The sequence below is a fragment of the Ursus americanus genome, chromosome X (assembly GCF_024610735.1).
Source record: "Ursus americanus isolate L20-20 chromosome X, mUrsAme1.1.p, whole genome shotgun sequence".
Taxonomy (NCBI): domain Eukaryota; kingdom Metazoa; phylum Chordata; class Mammalia; order Carnivora; family Ursidae; genus Ursus; species Ursus americanus.
Window position 1 is genome coordinate 5,121,485 of NC_142164.1, and position 23,266 is coordinate 5,144,750.

The 23,266-nt window shown below is 46.3% G+C and overlaps 1 long non-coding RNA gene across 1 annotated transcript in view; it reads left to right on the forward strand.

Annotated features, from left to right (window-relative positions):
• Positions 1–22,665, forward strand: part of LOC148106809 (uncharacterized) — a 50,647-nt gene extending 27,982 nt beyond the window's left edge. The window contains exons 2-4 of the long non-coding RNA XR_015723265.1: positions 3,699–3,801; positions 20,239–20,312; positions 20,876–22,665. This is a non-coding gene — a long non-coding RNA (uncharacterized LOC148106809). The remainder of the gene's footprint in view (positions 1–3,698; positions 3,802–20,238; positions 20,313–20,875) is intronic.
• Positions 22,666–23,266: the final 601 nt, after the last annotated feature.

A 23,266-nucleotide genomic window follows, 5' to 3' on the forward strand; every position in this document is an offset into this window, starting at 1 on the left:
ATATATATATATATATATATATATATATATATATATATATATATATGTAAAATAATTTCCCCAAATATTTTATAATGAAAGTGTTCATTTTACAGCAGACCCTGCAGGAGGTGGCCTTTACAGATGATCCCCTCTTCCCTCCCACCCCCGCCCCCCCAATGGTCCCCGCATTCTGGCATTGAGGCCTTTGAGTAATCCCCTCCCCTTGAGGGTGGGCTGGACCTCATCACTTGCTTCTAATAAATAGAATATGGCCAAAGTGATGAAGTGTCACTCCCAAGATTAGGTTACAGAAGACTGACTTCTGTCTTGCTAGCACTATCATTGTATCACTCTGACGGAAACCAGCTGCCATGTCGTGAGCCGCCCTTTGGAGAGGCCCATGTGATAAGGAACCGAGGGAGGTCTATGGTCATCAATGCGTGAGGAATTAAATCCATCCAACCACCTCTTGAGTGAACTTGGTCCACCCGCCTCCCCCCAGTCAACCTCATGAGAGACTCTGATCCGGAAGACCCAGCTGAGCCACGCCCACATTTCTGATCACGGAAACTTTGAAACAATAAGTGGATGCTGTTTGAAGACACTAACTTTTGGAGTTATTCGGTACGCAGCAGTACATATCATCCCCCCATTGTATCTATATCTTATCATTAACCTCTTACTACACTTGCCTTATCACTGCACTTCCTTTATCTGTTCATCGATCCATCCTTCTATTTATCCATCAGCCCATCTTACTTGTTTGTTTGTTTTATGGCTACGTATCTTTTTCACTTCTAGATTGATGGCTATGCTCCAGTTGCTGGAGGATGTCAGGACACTGACCTTTGGATAATTAAAGTAATAGGGTATTTGATTCTTCCTAAATTATGGGTCAAATACTACTAATCACATAATGCAGGGACATTGTCCAATAATTTAACCTTGAAAATGAGCCTCTTGCCTCTAAGCCATTGTTCCCAGTCTGCCTTGTGAATCTTTCTATAGTGCATTTACTTATTTATTCATCTTTCAACTTTCCATATTAAGGTGTTGTCATCTTTTGGTGCTTTAGTCAAAATTTTCATTTTATCATTCTGTTCCAATTACTATTGTTGCATAACAAACTGCCTGAAACTACCCTGTGAAATGCCAGCCACTCGTTAGCCGTGCTCAAGGGTTCTGTGGGTCAAGAATTTGGACAGGGCACAGTGCGGATTATTCTCCCTTTCCTGGGGCCTCGCCTGGGAAGACTCCTAGAACCAGGGTAACTGAAACAGCTGGGGACAGGAACTACCTGGAAGTGTCCTTACTCACATCTGACACCTAGGCTGCAAGGTCTTCAAGGGTAGGCTTAGCTGGGGCTGTTGACCAGAGTACTTGCACGCGGCCTACCACTGTGACTGGGATCTTTTATGATATGACAGCTGTTTCCTAAGAGAGAGCATCCTGAGAAGAGCTTTCAAAGAAAGCAAATGTTTCAAGAGAGTGGGGCAGAATGTACATGGACTCTTATGACCTCGTCTTGGAACAGAGTCACTTCTGCCATACCTAACTGTCAAAGATGTCCCAAGCCCACCCGGACTCCAAGAGAGGGGGCGCGAACCCAGGATCTCAATGGGAAGAGTGTCAAAGGGTTTGCAGCCATGTTTTACAACCACCACACATCTTAATTTCTCAGAAAGTGCTGCCAGAATGTTCCCACGTCGCTTTCAAACGATCACTGGAAATAATACTCAACTCAGTAAACACTGTAATCTCCAAACTACAGCTGTTATATCATACTTGAGAAAAATTGACAGAAGTAACCGATGACTCATTTGCAAATTTGGGAATAAAAAGTTGTTGGCGTTACAGAGCACATTGCCATCCTTCACTCTCTCAACTGCCAAGAAAGCCACCGCTGAAACATAGAAAACTTCTCCCTTAAATTATATTTCTACGTGTCCTTAAAGTATATACGTATGTAGGAATTTCACTACGCCCTTCATGTCTCTCTTTTCAGTTACAAATCTGCTCATTCAATGGCTTGACCCATATCCTCTTATTCAGAGAACCTCTTCGAAAACATTTGTTGAATGAATAATCGAATAGATGAGCAAATGAAAAAAATCATTAACTGATCCTTTACACACCTGAAAAGAAAATTATTGAATTTGGGGTCTGGAAAAGGAGACCTTTCACCAGATATGAAGAGCAAATTCTGGATTAAGGAGATAACTATGTTATTAGTTTAGTCACCCATCCATCCATCCATCCATCCATCCATCCACCCATATTTACTATGTATTTGGAACTTAAGTGTAATCGGACAGATGACCATGAACAAGTAAAATATCCGGTTTATATAATGAAAATATATACTAAGTACTATGAAGGAAAGGGCAGGGTGTTCTAAGAGATAATAATGTGAAGCCCTGCTTAGATTAGATGGCCAAAGAAGGCTTCTCTGGGGAGGAGACATTTAAGCTGAAATCTAAAGGATGGGAATGAAAGTTAACTGAAGAACGAAATAGAGACAGACAGAAAACAACACGTGTCAAGTCCCAGAGGTAGGAAAGGCATTTGGAGTATAGCTGGACTATAACGGACGAGAGGGAGAGTGGTACTAGACAAAGTATGGGCTAGGGTAAGAAGGTGGGAAGGTTTTAAACGAGGGAGTGATGTGATCCGATTTCTGTTTCAGTGAATGCTCTGTCTGCTGTATGCATACTGGAGTAAAGGGGTAAGGGTGAGAGCATTGCTTGCCTTTTCACTTTCAGTGAAGTCTCTTAATAAAAACAACTTATTAATATTTTCTTTTATTGTTTGGTGCTTTTGCATTCCATTTAAAATGACTTTTAATCTTCAGCTTTTGAAGATACTCTCCTATGTTAATTTCTAGAAGGTTTATTATTTTACCATTCACATTTAGCTCTACAACAAATTGATTTTTCTGTATAAATGAGGGACAGGCCCAATTTCATTTTTTCCCCAAATATATATCCTATTAATCCAATACTATTTATTGGAAAGGCTATGCTTTCTCTAGTGCTCTATAGTGACCTTTTCCATATATGTGTGGGTCTATTTCTGGGCTTTCTGTTCTGATCACTTTGTTTACTTTGCTATATGTTTGTGCCACACTGTTTTAATGTACTTCTGTAACAAGTCTTGATATTCAACAAAGCAAATCCTCCCATGTTGTTCTTTTCTAAGCTTATTCTTGGCCCTGTGCATTTTTATATAAATTTTAGAAGCAGCTTTGAGGTTCTACACACACACACACACACACACACACACACACACACACAGAATTGGCATTGAATCTATAGAGTGGTTTGGGGACAATTAATATATTTGCAATATAGGGTCTTCCATTCCATGAACATGGAATATCTCCCCATTTATTTCCATGTTCTTCAATTTCTGTCCATATTATTTTACAATTATCTGCACAGATGACTTGAACATTTTTTTTGAGTTATTCCTAGGTTTTATATTAATTTAATGCTATTTTAAAGGGTATCTATTTAAAAGTTGTTTTATCTAGAAATGCAATTGATTTGTGAGTATTGTTTTTGAATCTAGTAAACCTGATAACTCTTATTAATTCAAATAATCTGTGAGTAATTTTGGATTTTCAATGTATGTAATAATATCATCTGTGAGCAATAGTTTTGTTTCTTTAAAATCCTTACCTTTTTCTTTTTTTCTTGCTTTACTGTGCTGACTAGGAACTCTAACACAATGTGGAACAGAAGTGGTGATAATGGACAGTCTTTGTCTTCTTTATCACAGAGTGGAAGATTTGAGTGTTTCATCAAACGCTTGTTTGTGGTAAGTTTTTTGAAACACTATCAGATTTAGAAAGCTCTCTGCCACTTAAGAGGTTTTGATGCTTTATCACAAATATATGCTGGGTTTTATCAAACATTATTTCCTCATCAATTGATAAAATCATGTGATTTTTCTCCTTTATATTAATTTAATAGTAATTTTCTGTGTATTAATAATGAATTACATAAATTAATTTTCTAATGTTGAACCAACTTTGCATTCTTTTTTTTTAAGATTTTATTTATTTATTTGACAGAGAGAGACAGCCAGCGAGAGAGGGAACAGAAGCAGGGGGAGTGGGAGAGGAAGAATCAGGCTCCTAGCAGAGAAGCCTGATGTGGGGCTCGATCCCAGAATGCTGGGATCACGCCCTGAGCTGAAGGCAGATGCTTAAAGACTGCGCCACCCAGGCGCCCTGAACTTTGCATTCTTGAGATAAACCCAACTTGATTATGATGTGTTTTTTTCACATACTCCTGGGTTTGGTATGCCAGTATTTGTTGAAGATTTTTACGTCTGTGGCTATGAATGAGATTGACATGTAATTTTTTTTAAATTTTATTTATTCGACAGAGATAGAGACAGCCAGTGAGAGAGGGAACACAAGCAGGGGGAGTGGGAGAGGAAGAAGCAGGCTCACAGCAGAAGAGCCTGATGTGGGGCTCGATCCCATAACACCAGGATCACGCCCTGAGCCGAAGGCAGACGCCCAACCGCTGTGCCACCCAGGCGCCCCCAACATGTAATTTTTTTGTACTGTACTTGTCAGGTTTTATGTCATAGTTGTGATATCTTCATAAAATAAGTTTGATATATATCCTGTTTTTTCCCTTGAATAGTTTGTGTAACACTGAAATAATGTCTTTTTTTAGATAATTTTTTTATTTATTTGAGAGGGAGAAAGAGAGAGCAAATGAGAGCACGAGAGTAGGGAAGGGAGAAGCAGACTCCTTGCTGAGCAGAGTACCTGACATAGGGCTCCATCCCAGGACCCTGGGATCATGACCTGAGCTGAAGGCAGACGCTTAACCGACTGAACCATCCAGGTACCGGTAGAATTCTTCAGTGAAGTAATCTGGATCTGAAAGAACCCAGCTCATGTAGAGTAGCTCTGGCTGCATAGCCACTTGATGACCTATGGTCAGGCACTTTGTCTCAACCAGGGCCTGGTAGCATACCAGGGACTAGCTTATGAAATGTGTATAATTCTCTGCCATAGATGGCATGGCCTTGCTGTAGAACCCTAGAGGTCTTCATTGTGATTCTTCTGTGTGGGCTTGCCATAAACCCAACTGACACAAGAGACCTCCATTTGCCCTTCTCCACTATGGTACCTCTTGTATCACAGGCCAAGAAATCAATACGGGTCTCATGCCAACTACCAAGTATGTCCATTCTCATTATATACTTGGAGACCGGGGAATGATCATCACATGAGTCTGTGGCTCTAGTGGGCACACTGTGAGCCAGACCTGGGCCAGATCTGCGTTTATTATCTAGTCTTCATCTGCCCCTACTTTAAGGGTCATGACGATGCCTTCAAGTATCTAGATATACATTCCATGGATATCAATAGAAACTTGAATTCTGTGAAATGTTTAGATAGTCCCCTCTCATGAGTATATAATTACCCAAGTAAATGGCCATTTATCTTTCTCGAAAACCCCAGAGGAACAATTGCCATATATACATGCATGGTGCTGCAGGGTTCTCCCTCCTGGAGACCCTTCATTCAGGTCTGAAAAGTAGCTCGGGTCTCAAAACTAGGCAAGGGATTTTGACTTTTTTGTTGTTGATTGCCCACATCCTCTTGCACCCATCTGACTTCCTCTGATCGTGTAGATTGAGAACTACCCTTGCAGGCTACTCCTCTATCTTGTCTCTAGGGAGCCTGTGTGTTGTTAACTATCTCCATAGCTCTCTATGGGTCAGGCCCTCCTGGCACCTACAGTGATTGCACACACGTAATTTCTGATGCTAACGTGTCACCACCTGGCCTCTATTTATGTCTGCGGTGCTGTCAGTGAATGCAGCTCTATGATCACCTCTTTTACTGTCTTCCCTGTCCTACAAGGGAGATCCACCACTGACCTTGTTAGTGATGTTAGTGCCCCTCTCACTGCTGTTTTCCTGATGGCCTGGGGAATGGTATATACCCCAGGCCCTCCTATAGAATATGGTTGTCTGGTAAGTCATCCAGACTTCGATGGAGTAGCTACCCTAGTATGCCCACTTCTTGGAGCCTTTGATCCTTTCATTTCTATTGTCTGCCTTGATAATTCTGGCATTTCTACCTTGCTTGGTGTGGACCATTGCTTTTTCCTTATTTCTAAGATTCATCCCAAGCAGCATTTTCATATGGTCTCCCGGGGTCCTTGCCAGGTTAAGTCTTATATTTCTAGCAAGAGCTCCCATGTCAGGACCTTTTATCCAGTGTTCTGTTTGGCTCCCCCTTGACCCCGTACACTCAGGATTCAGACCCAGGCCCACTCTCCTGACTCCTGCTGGTCCATGCTGGCTAGGTCCAGCTGCTCCTTTGAGGTCAAGTCCCTTTCCTGCCTTGGCAGGCCGAGCACTTCCTCAGCCAGATTATACTGTGACATAATCCTAGCTATTGGGCAGGTGCAGAGGCAGGGGCAGATCCCGAGGGCGCATATGGCACCTTCAGGGGAGAAGCCTTTGCATCATCCATAAGAGAGGGGGGAGCATTTCTAGAAGAGTGGGCTGCTTCTAGCTACAGAGCTTTCCGGCCAATCCTGAGGATTCCAGGTTTCCAGGTGCATCAGCTCAGGTGCCACACGCTGTGATTCGGGGCCCCATTCTTTCCCAATCACGGCTAACAGAAATGGGGTTGGGGGTACGAGCTTCTTTGGAGCTCTGCCACCCTGATGACTGATTTCTAGGCCTGGACCTCAGCTTTCTCTGTTCTCTGGATACAAGAGATGAGACCTTCTTTACCTCCTGCAAGGGAAGCCCTCTGTTTTTCACACTTAGCTCTTAATTGCCAATTAATCACTCACAGCCTTTGGTTGTCTTTCTCCAAAAGCATCAATCATGCTCAGCAAAGGCCACCCAGTTCCACTCTCGTGAGTGAATTATCTTGACATCCCAGGTCCCACAGGTACAAGTGTTAACAATTGAATTGTTACCTTGTCCTGGAGATATTCCACTGCCACTTATGTCCAGCGAAAGGTGCCTCAATGCCAGCTGTCTGACAGGTGGATCGGCTCCAGAACGCTGTCCTAGTGTTCGCCTCCCCAGATGACTGGCACCAGCTCCGGCAGTTTGCATTACATTGGATTCTGACATGGAAATTAGGGTGTCAGAATATTAGGGAATGTGACCAAGTGTTTTTGTAGAATGGCAGGAAGCAGGCCTGGGCAGAGGGGAACGTTGGCCTGTGACATCTGCTCAAAGCTTTAGTCACTCCATGAGTGCTGAGGCTGGAAAGGCCCTTCACTTTGCAGTGAGGTGGCTGTGTCCTTGAACTTCATGAATGATGAGTCACTGCATGCAGGCTATCCCTGAGGTGTGGTCTTTCCAGCCAAGGTCAAGTGCCGGCACCATTCCTAGCAGCTGGGGAAATAAGTTCTCCTAAAGGAGAGTCTGGATGGCAAATGATGGCATCCATACGGTATGTGTGTGTATATAAAATTAGCTAGAGGAGTCAAGGAAGGCCTCTTGGGGGTGATATTATTAGGGCTGAGGCCTGATTAGCAGGAAGAAGCCATCCCTGCACATCTCATCAGGAAGAGTGTTCCAATTTCAAGGTACCAGGGGCTCTGAGGCAGGAGAAGCTCAGCATGTTTGCAGGAGAGAAAAAAGGCCAGTGGTTGGAACATGCTAAGAGGGGAGGAATGCCCCCAGATGACTATGGAGAGATGAACGGGGGCCAGCCGGGTCATGTAGGGCCTTGTAGGTCACAGGAGAAAGCCTGATTTTGTTCTAAGTGTAATGAAGCCGTTGGAGGGATTTAAGGAGGAGAGGGGTAAATAGTTCTCGGTCTGTTTTAGCAAGATAACTGTAGCTGCAGTGTTGAGAACAGGCCAATGATTCCCAAACTTCACTGAATACTGGAATCACCTGGGGATCATTAAACATGCTAATGCCTGGCCCCCACCTTCCAGGCTTTCTGATTACATTCGTTTGGAGTGTGACACGGTCGTGGAAAGTCTTACAAGCTCCCCAAATGATTCTAATGCATAGCCAAGTTTAGGAAGCAGGAGAATAGATTGAAGGAGACCGAGGGCAGAAGCCGCAAGACTGGCTGAGGAGACCGTCACGGTGATCTAGAAGAGATGGTGCAGCCCTTGACCAAGATGGTAGCATAGTGGTGGCTGCAAGTGGTCGTATCTTGGCTATCTTTCTGACCTCTTCTCCTACCTTCACAACCCCCCCTCACAACCCCCTCACAACCCCCATGCTGCTCTTCTCACTGTTCCTGGTCTCACCAGCTTGTTTTTGCCTCTACCTTTGCACCTGCTTGGTCATCTGACTGGAACACTTTCCCAGACCTTTGCAAGGCTTGCTCCCCTGCCACATTCACCCTTCTGCTCAAAAGTCACCTCTTCAGAGATACTTTTCTTGACCACTCTATCTTCAAACAGCACTTCCGCCCCCAGCCTCACTTACTGTGTCTCTCATAGACCCCTTACCCTGGTTCATTCTGCTTCATAGTGCTTATCAACCCTCGATATCGTATGTTCGTGTGTTTGTTATTTGTCTCTCTTCCTAGACCGCAAGCCCCATGAAGGCAGGGTCTTTGTCCAATTTGTTCACCCCTGTGCCAGGTGGGGGGATGCGTAACTAGCTTCTAGAAAGCTCCGGGCACGTGTCACCCTGCTGCCGGATGTGGTGGGGGACTTACCATCATTACTGCAGTGTTCCTTGTGCATTTACTTGAATGTCCTGTCAACCACAGGGTGAGATTACAAATGAGTGTTCTGTGCCTGGGGTTAATTGATATCCCTGTTCTGCCTCCCTTCATCCTCCCATCCTTCAGCCCAGCACTCAGAGCCCCACTCCTCCTCTGTTTGGCCTTGGGGCCCCACATGTTTATCTAAAGGATGTTGATATAGATCAGAGCTCCTTTAGGAGTCATATCTATAACTAAATGTTGACACCTAACCTGATTAAATTCCACGCCATTGAGCATTTCCAGTCTAGGGTCTCTCCTCCCAGTGCCTGTGTGCTAGGCTTTTTCCCACAAAGGACGGCAGCAGCCCCTAGCTAAGATCTCATTTACGGGATCTAATTTGTAGAATCTGCCCAGCCCAGCTTGAAGAGGGCAGGGTACATTTTACCTCTTGTGACTACAGTGAAACCATATATGATTTTTCATATTTAGGAGATGAGGCAAGTTATACGGCCATTTTTCAATTGCCATTTCATGAGTCAGGGAAACAGTGGCCATTTATTGAGCGTCTTCTCCGTGCCAGGGACTGTGCCAGATGATTTTCCGGATGTTACTCATCTAATTTGCAAAACAAACTGGGAGTTAGATGTCCATTTCACAGGTGAGGAAAATGAGGCGTAGGCTGGTGAAGGAATTTGTTGTAACTTTCCCAGGTAAGAGGGAGAGTCTCATCTTGGCCTGGTATCATTGGGTTCCTAATAAATGGTTTTTTGATGATTGGCTGAGGAGTGGGGCTGGGACGTGAACCTGGGCCCACCCAGTCCCAAATCTCAGGCTCGGTCCAGCTAAACAAATGGCTGGAGAAACACCACAGTCAAGGGCCGTGCATTAAGGAGGCCCGCCAGGCTTTATTTTGCACATCCAAATCAATCCCGATGCCCTCACTTGACAGTCACCATATTTCTTGGCATCAGTTGACTGAGAAATGCGCGGAATAAACTACTTTAGATAAGTTACATTTTAAAATAAAATTATATTTCATTTATTATAATATATAATATAGACATTTTATATAATACAGACATCAGAAAATCGTGACGTGTGTGGAATAATGATCCAATATTTATATGCTTCATGTATGCTAACTCTTTTGTGAATGTTACTATTTACGCCTATCATATAGGTGAGGAAGCGGACATGGCGAAGTGAGACACCATCAGAACTGAGATTCGAACCCAGGCAGTCTAGCTCCAAAGTCCCTTCTCTTGACCACTATACCACGGCATTTCTAGGAAGCCTCTGGACCATTTATTTAGTCTGGGGTCGAGACCTGCTTTCCATGTTGAGCCTTCTGCATTAACGTGGAATCCCCTCAAAGACGTGTGGTTTCGCAGGTTGGGAAAACACTGGTCTAGCACCGAGGCCAACAGATCTTTCTCTTGGGCACCTCTGGCCATCTTTCTCTGCCGCTCCTCTGTGCCCAGCACAGTGTCAGGCACACAAATGGTATGCAAATGTGCGCGCGGTGTGAGTGAGCGAGTGCAGGCGGTGGGACAGAGTCATGAATGACAGATGAATGTCCCCAGTCAAGTACGCTGGTCTGGCTCTGTCTGGGCCTGTCCTCAGCAAACATCAGCGATTCCAGCAGAATTGGCAGCCCGGGAGGCCGACGGCAGATGCCCAAAACTCTGGCCCCACACTTTGTCTCCAGTCTTCTCTCTTGCTGGAGCCTCTCCTCCTCCCTCCTTGGGGTCCATGTTGTGCTTGAGCTGCGTCGGAAGGCACAGGTGATTCAGGTGGCCTTTCAAAGTGACACTGGACATCCGATCTTACCTGTGTCATCTGAGAGAAGGAGTGATATGCCCTAACAAAGAATGAAAACTGGGTGAGAGTGGTAGGGTAGTGGGACCTGTGCCTCGAGTGGCTCTGGGTCCCCGACATCCCCCAACTGTTCTGGGCTGGGGGACATCCTCTGGGCCCATCACCAGCCCACGGCGGCCAGCTACCTGCAGCTCCTGGGGATGCCTCTGCAAATAAAGGATTATCTTTTTTTTTTTTTTTTGGATTGTGCTAGAACATGGATAACATGAAAGCTACCCTCTTCACACATTTGTAAGCGCACAACCCAGTCTTGTTAACTGTAGGCATGGTGCTGGCCAGCAGACCTCTAGCGTGCTTTCATCTTGCATGACTGAAACTATCACCTCTGCACGGGACTCCCCAGCTCGTCTCCCCACACCTCCTGGCCACCCCCATTCTAATCTTTGCTCCTGTGCATTCGACTGTGTTAGACCCCTCCTCGGACTGGGGTCATGCAGTATTTGTCCTCACGAGGCCGGCTTATTTCACTGAGCATCATGGCCTCCAGGTTCATCCATGTTGTCACATGGAGCAGGATTTCCTTCTTTTTTAAGGCTGAATAATATGCCACTGTCTGGCTAGACCATATATATATATTTATTGATCCATTCATCAGTTGTTTGTACCTCTTGGCTGTTGTGAATAGTGTAGCAATGAACATGGGAGTGCGGCCAGCTCTTGGAGATCCTGGTTTCAATGCTTTTGAATGTAGACCCAGTAGTGGAACAAATGCTAGTTCCATTTTTAATTTTAGGGGGAACCTCCATCCTGTTCCAATTTCCATTCTCAGCCAACCGTGTACAGGGGTTCCTAGGTCCCCACATCCCTGCCAAAGCTTATTTTCTGGGGTTTTGTGTCTGGTTTCAGTTTTCTTAATAATGACCCTCCTTACAGGTGTGAGCTGGGTTACCTTTTTTGTTCGTTCGATTTCTGCATGTTGCAGGAGTGCAGCAAGATCCTTAAAGTAAGCGACACGAAGCGCCAGCATGGACTCCACACAATTTAAAGGCTTCGCTCGTCTTCGGAAGAGATTCCTGTTGGTTCTTCTGCCTTCTCAGTTTGGAGCATATTTTTTGTAAGAAGAAGTGGGTTAACTTCTTCCTGATCAGAATCTGTTGCAATCCAGAGATTCCTACGCTTGTGGGAACCAGTCTCCCCAATGAGAGAGAGCTGGCCTGAGGGCTGGGGACAGCTACTGGCCCAGCCTGCCTCAGAGACTGTTGTCTGATGACTGGTGTTTGGCAGGCTTTTCAATCTCTGGGCCTGCTCCTATTGGCGAGCAGCGCTGACATTAGTGGTTCACAAACCAGGGAACTGACGAGTCCTGCGGTGGAGGCCCTGAAGGGTTACGGCACCCACAGTGAGCTCGTCCATTCTCTCCCCTGGCAGGTCAGCCAGGGCTGCGGGAGCCCAGCATGCAGAGGTCTCCATGCCTTGTGAAGAAGCCTCTGGAACAGTATGCCATAGACGAGGGCCTAGGAAAGCCGAGTCATCTCGGGCTCCCAGGGGGGCTGGCACAGGTCCAAGTCGAAATGCCTGCACAGTGCCCATCCCGCCACTGCCAAGCCCACTGCCGTGATGCTTCACCTCTGAACACTCAGAGGGGACAGAATCCATCTCCCTCCAAACCTCAGAAGTTCCTGCTCAGGCCTTGAAAGGAAATGCTGAAATGTGAGGCGACACCCCTCGAGAGGCAGAACCCTCGTGCTCATCCGCAGCCTTGGCAGAAGCGGAGCAGGGGAGGCAGTGCCGAAAGAAACTCCTCCAGAGTAAATTCCCGGCAGGTGCAAAACAGCCGTGTCTGTAGTCGGGTCACTTTCAGCTTGGAGCGACTGTGAAAGAAATAGGTGGCGTGGCTCGTGTTCCACAGGGCCGGTGAGAGCTCCGATGTGCAGCTAGCAAGTTAGAAAGGGGAAGGTATGAAAGGCGCAGCGTGTGGTGCCCCGAATGTACGATCCTCCAGAGCGTGTGGTCATCAGCGTTTGAAATCTGCCTTCTCAGATCTCCGTGGCTGTTGAGATAGACGGAGAGAAAACAGGCAGGTGAGGTTTCATCTGGGGTCCCCCACATCCTCCGCTGCTTTGGGAGTCTGACCAGCGCGTTTTGCTCATCCCCTCCTCGTGTTGGGATTGCCGAGTGCTTCGGGCGGCATTCCACCCCCATGTTGCTGAATCCTTCACAATTATAAAGAGGTCGTGAGGGCCCTTTGATGTCCTCCCAATCCACAAAGCCTCTGCCGACAGCTTTCTTCTGACTCGGAATCAGAGGACACCCCAAGCTCCAGCGGGTCACGGCCTCGTTTCAGAACTTAGAAGTCAAGAGTATTCAAAGATCTCAACTCTGGCAGGCAGCCGTGTTCCTCCTTGCAGGGCTGCCCTGGGTTTCAAGCTGGGGCTTCAACTGCCAGGTGAAAGGATGAGTTTCAGACGCAGGCAGGAGGCGCCAGCAGCCCGGGTCCTGGTTCGGCGGGCCTGCCCCCCGTGGGCACCCCCACCGGCCAGCATGGGGACCCGCTGGGAGGAGTGTCCCGAGAACCACGCGCTTGTAGGCTCAAGTGCGCCCACCTATGTCTTTCCCACGTGAAGTCGGATGAGCGAGTCAGAGAATTGTTTGCGGCTGGGAAGCAGGACAGCCACGGGACTCAAGCCCTCTGACTTCGACGTCTGGCACTCGCCACAGAAATTCTGATTCCAGAGGCCGGAGGGGGTAGGGACAAAACCAGTAACGTACTTTGCAAGGCTGCGTGTAAAATGAAAATGCAGGCCCCTGTTCAAAAGGTATTACAAATTTCAGTGCTCCAACAGCAGACATGGCAGCGGGCAAACTCCCCGTCAGGCCCGCAGGAAGCCGGCTCTGGCTACAACAAGCTTCAGGCCTCTTTGAGGAGATACCGTGTGATCGTGTCTTGTCTACACCGCTCCCTAGGTCGACGGTTGTCCACTTAGGTTTATGGCCCTGAAGGAAAGGCACGGTGGGCTTCTCCGCAGGCCTTATGTTCTTAAGACTAGAAGGTTCAGCCAGCCTGAGGGCTCTCCTGGGCGCACAACCTCTTGGCTTAGTGGGGCTTCTGGGGTTTCTTCTGAAGCACTCGCTTCCCGGTGTCCACCAGTTGCTCACTCACCCGGGACGCATCACACTGTTGAGAATTGTAAAAGACACACAAAAACACACCATAAAATAAATCAAAAGACAACTAACAAACTGGGAAAACATATTGTAACTTAGATCTCTGATTAGGGCTCATATTAAGGCTACTATTCCTTATATTTAAAAGATTGAAAAATCACTGGATGAAGGACCCCAAACCTGATAGAAACATGTGAAAAAATACAGACAATTCACCAGAGGGATATAGAACTGGCCCTTAATCGTATTAAAAGCAGTTTCAGGGGCGTCTAGGTGGCTCAGTCAGTTAAGCGTCTGACTCTTGGTTTTGGCTCAGGTTATGGTCTCAGGGTCCAGAGATCAAGCCCTGTGTGGGGCTCTGTGCTCAGTGGGGAGTCTCCTTGAAGATTCTTTCCCTCTGTCCCTCTCCCCAGTCGTGTGTGCGTGTGTGCGCTCTCTCTCTCTCTCAAATCAATCTTTTTTATATATAATAATTTTTTATTAAATTATGTTAGTCACCATACAGTACATCCCTAGTTTTTGTTGTAAAGTTCCATGATTCATTACTTGCATATAATCAATCAATCAATCTTTAAAATTAAAAAAAGCTGGGGGCACCTGGGTGGCACAATTGGTTGACCATCCAACTCGGTTTCAGCTTGGGTCACGATCTCATGGTAGTGGGATTGAGCTGTACGTGGGGCTCCGTGATCAGCCCCAAGTCTGCTTGGGATGCTCTCCCACTCCCTCTGCCTCTCCCACTCATACTCTCTCTCTCGAATAAATCAATAAATCCTTTGAAAAAAAGCTATTTCACCTCACTAAAGTAAGAAAAATGTCAAAAAAAAAAAAACTATCCTGAGAAAAGGAAACCAACCCAAAACTGACACAGATTTTAGAATTAGCAGATAGGAACATTAAAATAGTTATTCAAACAGTTTAGTAGAGTCATAGAAGGCATAAAAAAGACCCAAATTACATATCTATATCTATATCTATATCTATATCTATCTATCTATATATCTCCTAAGATACATATCTTAGGAAGAAAGTGGCCTAAACAGTGTTGGCTTTGTGGCCTCCAAAAATACCACTACTTTAGTCCTTTGGACTAACTTTTAGTAGGCTGAGAAGTGTGGTTTTTGTGAGGGCTGTGAGTTGCTGACACAGTAGGGTGGGTATCACAAACCCCACTGTGAGGTAGGTGACCGGCAGGCAGTGACTTTGTGTGCCTTTTCAGGGATTGGCACTGCTGTCCCACACAGAACACCTCCCCCCAGCTAGGTCCACACCCCTACGCACACAAGGAAATACCATGTTTTTCTGTGGGAGGCTCGTCTTTGGTGTTCAGTCCTGACCCAGTCCTTATCCCCACTTTCTGGCTAACTGGACCTTCTGGTCTAACCCCCAACCCCGACAGACCCTGCTCCCTCCCGCGCAAGCCTTCCTTTTCCCTTCCTTCCCCACTCCCCACCATCAGAGAACTCACAGAGACACACAAATTTTCGTTAACAGGTTGGTTTTATTTTAATTTTCACGAATGGTATACCCCATTGGTGTAAAATTCGATGTCTATGCAATCGGTCATTTCTCAGGGGGCAGACCTCAGAGACTTGGCAGGTAGTCCTGAGGTCTCTGGCCTCGCTCTGGAGTTACTGGCTACCCAGGTAGGCACGCGAGGTGGTGGGTTTCTCCGCCCTCTCTCGGTCCCACTCTGGCTCATTGTGATTCAGCACTTCGTTCAGTCTATGGTAGTGGCCGAAGAGTTTTGACCCTCTCGATTTCTTAACTTTCCTTGAAGGGGTGGAAGGTTTTGGAGAAGCTTTTTTTGTCAAGCTCCTTCGAGGGTGACTTGTTACCCTCATGGTTGTTTTGGTCACCTGGAAGGACAACAGAGTGATCACAGAGGGGTACTGGTTTGGGAGAACAGGGTGAGGGATGGATGGGAACAGGGGCTTCAGGAGAATGAGTGCACTCTGCAGAGGGGGTGTGCGCCAGGCAAGGACAGGTGAGGAGTCTTGCAGGGATGACAATGGGGAAGACCTTGAGTGGGATCATCTCACCTTGCCACTCTCTGTGGACCTGGGTGGACAGGATGTCTTCGCGTGTTTTCTCCCCTTGGTGCTTGAGGTCGGTTGCTGCGCAGCTGCCCTAGAAGCCAGTGGAGCTTGTGTTTTCCTAGTCACCTTAGCCATTTCGAAGACTCCCAGCGGTGTACCCCCGAGCGCCTGAGCCCCTTATATATACCCCATCCCAGGGCAATGGCGGGCCACACCCAAAGCTTTGTGTGGTCAACAAGTCACTCCCCCAGCCAATGGCGGCTCTGGGGGGGGCGGGCCAGACATCACAAAGCACCATCTTGACACCTTCATGGGCAGGAGGGAGTGCAGTGCGGGTGAGGCTGAGATGTTCTGGTGGGAGAAAGGGGCCACTTCTTTATCACCCCCTAAACAGCCTTCCAGACTCACCTGCCACCCCCTCATCTCCACAAGTCAGTTCTGCTGGGTCACCTGGCCGGGTCACCTGTCTCCTCCGTGCCTTTTTTCAGAGTCATCCTTTTCAGTGACTCATTCTGTTGTCACTCACCCACCTTCACCTAGATTTGGTATGTCTAACTGAAAATCCCTGTGAGGTGATGTGGTCACATTTAGCTTTCTGTGGAGATGTGAATCGTCCCACTTCCTGGCTACAAATGACTCTTACGCACCAGGAAGCTTTCCCATCCCACCTGCTTTGCCCGGCGTCCACGTAGCTCTGCTCCATTTTCCATTTTCCAGTCTGAAAGCACTGCCTTCCGGCCGCCAGGCTTCGGCAAATAGAACTGCCCCACCGAGCATCCCAGTCTTGTTTCAAATCTGGGGGTCAGGCTCGTCTCATTAGGTATAGTTCCTGACTTGGGTGTTAACCCTGTAGGGGATGAGGCAGGTATCCACGTGCCAGCGGTGCAGGGTGACAGCACGCAGCGAAGTTCAACCTAGGACTGGTGAATGCTCCGGGGGGAGGGGGCGGTCTTAGCTTAACCACAGGTGCGTGAGCCTCACGTGCACGGGTCTTCTCAACATGTGTCCTCACAAACCACTCTTCTCGTCTGATTTTACTGTTAGCGCTGTTGGCACCCCATCTCCTTTGGAGCTTCTTATCATAGCTGAGACATGGGTTGAGGTCATTTCTATGAAGGAGCCCAAGAAGCTTCCAACCTCTTGGAGGGGAAAACATGTCATCAAGTCCTGTCCATATAGTTCCTTAGGTTGAAGGTCTCCCATTCAGGTTGTTGGCTCTGGAGGAAAAGGAAAGCAGGCCATGGGCCTCACTGTAAGCCCTGTGTTCCTAATTGACTAGTGGATTCAGCCAGTCTGAGGTGCTGACCCAGACACACAGCCTTTAGGCTTAGCAGGACTTCTGGCGTTTCCTATGAAGCACTCACTTCCCAGTGTCCACTGATTGCTGACTCACCCAGGATGCATCACACTGCTTAAAATTAAAAGGCAGAACAAAGCACACCATACAAAAAGTCAAAGGACGATGGGCAAAGTGGGGGGGGGAGTGCAACCTAGGTCATTAATATCACTGATACATAAAGCCTCTTCCAACTTTTAAAACAAGGATCCAAAACCTGAGTGAAAAAGATACAAGCAGACAATTTATGAAAAAGATATAACACTGACCTTTTGCCATATTAACAAGCTATTTAACCTCACTAAAGTAAGAAAAATAAAATTGAAACTCCCTTGAGAAATCAAAACTGCCCTAGAATTGGCACAGATTTGAGAATTAGCAGACAAGGACATTAAAATAGTTATAATAACTACATTCCATATGTTCAAAAATTAAGCAGACATAGTCACTAAAACCTGGATGCAAACAAGACAGCCTTCAGTCAGTAAATGGATCAAAGAACTGGTCCATCCATACAATGGAATCCTAGCCAGTGATAAAAAGGAATGAGATATGAAGGAGACCAGTCTGAAAAGGGGACACACTGTATGATTCCATTTCTGTGACATTCTGAAAAAGACAAAACAGAGACAGAAAACATATCAGCCATTGCCAGAGGTTTGGGGAGGTGGTAGCACTGAATAGGTGACCACGAGGGATTTCTTAGGATGGTGAAACTATCCTATGATACAGTGGTGTGAATACACAACAACATGCATTTGTCAAAACCCACAGAACTTCACAGCACAAAGTATCAATCTTCAAAAGAGTCCATTGGGCAATCATGAACCCCAATGGGCAGACCATGACAAAATAATGTAACTGTATCACAGATGGATGACATCACTTCACTGAACCGGATAGGGTGTAAGGGTGTTGGCCTAAGTCACTTTGGAAGGGAGTGACGATGTTAAGTCTAAAGACAAAAGGAACTGTACATGAGTACTGTATTCTAGTTGGTGAAGTTGTTTCCCATTGTCTGGGTTGACAATTTGGAAATCACCATACATGTATGATGGGATCGAACAAAATAACTAAATGGAGGGCAGAGGGTGAGAGGCAGGTTGGTCAGTGTCGGAGTGAGGGACACAGACCATCAAGCAAGGCAGGCTAGAATGAGCCTCGTGGTCCTAGAGTAGAGACAACAGTACGGACTCACGTTGAACTTCATATAGATACAGATGGAGGTACAGATACAGATAGATACAGAAATAATTACAGATATGTGTGCACACATGGGTCAGTAAGCACAGGTGTATTACCTACCTCTATCCACTGAGACAGGCTAGCAGCAATGACATCCCCATAGCAACAAGCATAGCTGGCACCTGGAACTTGGTTTCTAATCCTGTTATCTAAAGAAAGAAACCAAGGCTCCTTAGAGAAATGGAAGGTTCCAGGGCTGGGGAAGGAACTGTGCAGGATCAGCGTGGAGCATCTTGTAGTGCCAGAGAGTGAGGATGTGATCAAAAACACAAAAGGGTGGTGCATCTCAAAGTGACACAGGAGCCACTGAAAGAGCTCCACACGGTCACAGCTAGAACAAACCGAGCAACAAAATAAATAAAGGACTATTAGATTATTTCTCAAGGCATTAAACAGCATTCAAGAGTCGACACTGACATAAATAAATGATAAAATCAATACTTAAGTGAAGGAGAACAAACAGATCTCCTGTACAAGGAAGACCAAGTAATTTATGTAGATACTACCCCCTCGAGGAGGCAGAGCATAACTCCCCACCCCTTAAGTGTGGGCTGTGTTTAGTGGTTTCCTTCCGAAGAAGACAATATGAAGAGGGAAAGGAGTAACTCTGTGGTGTAGAAACCTGACAAATACTGCCTCGGCCAGGTGATCAAGGTTAAAGTCAACAGTGATGAGTCATGCTGATAGCATGCTCCCTTGATATGATGAAATGGGGAGGACACTTTGCCCCTGTGACTGGTTTTCCTCCCCAGAAGCCAGAGCCCCACTCTAATCATGAGAGAAATATCAGACAAATCCCAGCTGAGTGTCATTTGACAAAATACGTGACCCGTACTCCATGAAACTGTCAATGTCATCAAAAACAAGGAAAGCCTGAGAAAACTGTCACAGTCAAGAGAAAGCTAAGGAGACATGACATCTAATTCTAATCCTGGATAGGATCCTAGAACAGAAAAGAGACATTAGGTAAAAACCTAGAAAATCTGAATAAAGTATGGGCTTTAATAATAATGTATAATAATGTATCAACATTGGTTCATTAGTTGTAACAAATGTCTCATGCCCATATCAGACGTTAACAATAGGGAGGACTGATGGAGTACACAAGAACTCTTTGTACTACCTAACAATTTTTCTCTAAATGTGAAACTATTCTAAACGTAAACATTCGTTAAAAACACAAAAAAATAAGCTATTATAGCTGTGTTTCCTATGTTCAAAAGTAGCTAGGGCACCTATAATCCTCACCTCCATTTTAGAGGTAAGACAAGAGAGGCTTCGGGAGGTAGACCAGGTAGCCCAACATTATAGAGGCTCGTACATGAGGAACTAGGACTTTGAACCACATCTCCCTGATTCTCCTGTCTTGGTCTGAATGGAAGGAAGCCAGGCAGTAGAGAAATGCCACTGTATTGTAAGCCATGTTTTGCTTGCATGTTTGGCTTATGAAATTGATGGTTCTACTTCTGGTTGATTTTTTCTTTCTGGATTTCATATTCTGGAAAATCTCTGATGGAACACTCGAAGAGACTGCACTAAATAAAAGAGAGCTTTTTCGCACAGGGTGAAACTTGTATTCTTCACCATCTGCCTGGAGGAGGAGAACTGAATGGTGATGTGGGCACGGCTACAAATGGAGATCTTTTCCAGGCTGGCCCAGCATCAAGAGATAGGACCCAGAGGTTACCCTCCGAGACCCAACTGGACCACTCTCCATCCAGAAAACACCTCTGGTTCCAAAATTTTCTTCTCACGTCTTACCACTCGGTGTCATCTTTGCAAAAAGAAAGGGAGTTCATGGCCCTCAAATCTCTCTTTACTCCAAGGACTGAATGGTTTCACTTATCCCACATCTGTAATTCCCTCTCCCAGAGGAGAGGAAGGAATAGGAAAGGCAGCTTGACCTCTGTCAGAATTGTTTGCCATCATGTGTCTTAGAGAGTTCTTATATCCTCACCCCCTCTTCTCCCCTCCAGGCCCTCAGCTGCGTGGCTTGAGATGGGATGGAAGGAGAAGAGGTGGAGAAAGGTGCAAGCAGAGATTGGTCAAGGTGAGTGACTCTAACGTCACCGCTGTTGGTTTTCTCCTTCCCTCAGGAGGTAGCAGAGGCCTTGGTACAACATTCCCTACTATCATCAGCACTCATATTTCCTCATTTCTGGGTGAGCAACCTGAGGTTCAGAAAGGTGAAATGACTTGCCCAAGGTCACACAACGAAGAAGAGGGACCGAATTCAGAGTGGGCTTAGAAGATACTCTAGCAGATGGGCAGAGGGCAGAAAGTTGAGGTAAAGTCCATGCCCTTTGGTCTCGATTTCCTCAGTGAAGTAGGGACACAGGAGGGAATAGGTGGTGCGCCGAGGTTTGGGCGAGCGGGAGAGCCAGCTTGCTGGGTGCCGGACAGACACCCAGGAGTGTCCTCGTCAGCATCTTCCATAGCTCAGGGGTGTGAGCGCCTGAGGCAGAGCAAGCGGTGCAGGAGCAGACACTCCCGGGCCCAGTCACCTCTTCTCATCCGTTCAGAGGGAACGGGGTGGGGATGGGGAAGGAAATAATTTAAACCAGTTGTTTGACAAAGCCACCAGTCAATTATCTGATATTTTTCACTTTTCAGGTGATTTTATTGGCACTTGTGTAGACAGCCTGAGGCCGGGTTTCCGGGCCTGTAATCATACAGGCCACGAAGTCAGTGCTTTCCTTAATTACCCAGGAAATGAAGGAGAAGGAGATTATTTATTTTTTCAGCCTGAATTATACAGTCTGAGCTGCCCAAATTCACAAGACGTTACCAGTCCTCCGGAGTTGGCAGCCCGGGTTGTCTACGTGAGTGGCCGTGCCCTTGTCAGCTCCCACGCTGAACCTACTGCGAATTAAGGCCTCCTCCCTCCCCCACTAGCCAGTTTGTGTGGTGAAATATTTTATCACTTAAAGACCTTTTTGGGGGGCAAATACATACCTTCCGGGTGCTGAAAAAGGCAATTGATCTCCTGCTCGACGTCAGACACCTACACTTGTTTGGACTGCCACAGAATCGTGATTCAGTGAGAGCCTCATAATCGGGCTTGGAAGGTGGTTATGGCCCCTCAGCTGAGTTTGCTCCCCTCACTCTGCACAATTATGGTGCAATTTAGTAGGCATTTAAATGGAAAAGGGTATTTATCAAGTGAGGGCAAAAACATGCTATGTGCTAATTTGGCAAAAGAAAATGTGGTTTTTATGTTAAATGTACACAATCGTTTTATATATCTGTTAACAACAGACAACTTTCAAAGTACAATTTTATGAAAGTTGAAAATGTCCATCCGTGCAGAAACAATTTCTAATCTTAAGAAGGAGAGGGAGGAGCTATTAAGAGGCCACGTTGTGTCATGGACCACAAACACTGAGGGGGACTAAGTGTGCCGGCCCACCCATCAGAGCTGACTAGATAAGCTTCTCACCTTGCTTCTAGGCCTTGGCCAATGAGCAACTCAATGACCACCATGATGGCCAAGAGGCAAGAAGCTCTTCCTTGAGTTTCTTGGATAGAGTAAGCCCTGTTGTTCTTTTAAGATCCATTGGAAGCGAGGAGGTTCTCCTGGCATCACCACCACAAGAAAAACAATGAAGGGGCGCCTGGGTGGCACAGCGGTTGGGCGTCTGCCTTCGGCTCAGGGCGTGATCCTGGTGTTACGGGATCGAGCCCCACATCGGGCTCTTCCGCTATGAGCCTGCTTCTTCCTCTCCCACTCCCCCTGCTTGTGTTCCCTCTCTCACTGGCTGTCTCTACCTCTGTCGAATAAATAAATAAAATCTTTAAAAAAAAAAGAAAAACAATGAAAACGATGGCGCTCTCTGGAAAGCAGAATACTGGCCCCCAAAGATATCTATGTCCTAAATCCAGAACCTGTGGATATGTTACCTTTTATGGCTAAAGGGACATGAGTTGTTAGAATCTGAGAAACTTTCCTAACTGTAGTCAGAAGAAGATGTCATGATGGAAGAAGGGTCAGAGAGATGTGACATTGTTGACTTTGGAGATGGAGGAATGGACCATACATCAAGGAATGCAGATAGTTTCTAGAAGCCAGAAAGGACAAAGAAACTAATTCTCCCCTGGAGCCTCTGGAAAGGAACTCAGCTCAGCTAACACCTTGATCTTTAGCCCTGTGAGACCCAAGTCTGACTTTTGACCTCCAGAACTATGAGATGATAAATTTGTAGGAGACCCTGGGTGGCTCAGTCGGTGAAGCGTCTGCCTTCAGCTCAGGTCATGATCTCACCAGCATCCTGGGATCGAGTCCTGCATCGGGCTTCCTGCTCAGCGGGGTGTCTGCTTCTCCCTCCCCCTGCTCTTGTTCTCTCACTTGCTCTCTTGCTCTCTCTCTTCCTCTCTCCCTCTCCCCCCTCTCCCTTTCCCTCTCGAATAAATAAACAAATATCTAAAAAACTTAATGTGTGTTGTTTGAAGCCACTAAATTGTTGGAATTTGTTATAACAGCAATACAAACCAGACTCAGACACTGATCGTCAGAGTGTGCTCAGAAAGGTTATTCTGTCTGTTCGAGGAACACTACAGCATTGTCTGTGCTGCTCTAACCAGCAGAAATAAGTTCTAGAATTACGAAAGTGGGGTTCCGTCTAGCAACTGGGATTTTGCAGTTGGGATCATGCGTAAGGAGTGCTGTGAATAAACAGGCCACCTCCAGTTCGCTGCTTTGGCATTGGACCGTTAGAACCAGCACAACTTTCCGAGCTTCCCTGGTCCCTTGCCCGTGCAGTTTCTGAGGCCGATCCACGAACAAGAAAGGAAAACTGAGAGAGAGCAGGAGAGGGAGAGGAAGCAGAAATGAGAGTGTGCTGCCAAATGTTTTTGGCTACATTCAGGATATTTGAGCTCGAAACCCCTTTTAAACATAAATTTTAGAGTTTTAATGGCTTAATCTTAAGGAATAGTCCTATACATCATTTATTCCCTCAGAATGTCTTCTAATGCCTTCGTTTCAAATTGTTGCCCAAAGCAGTT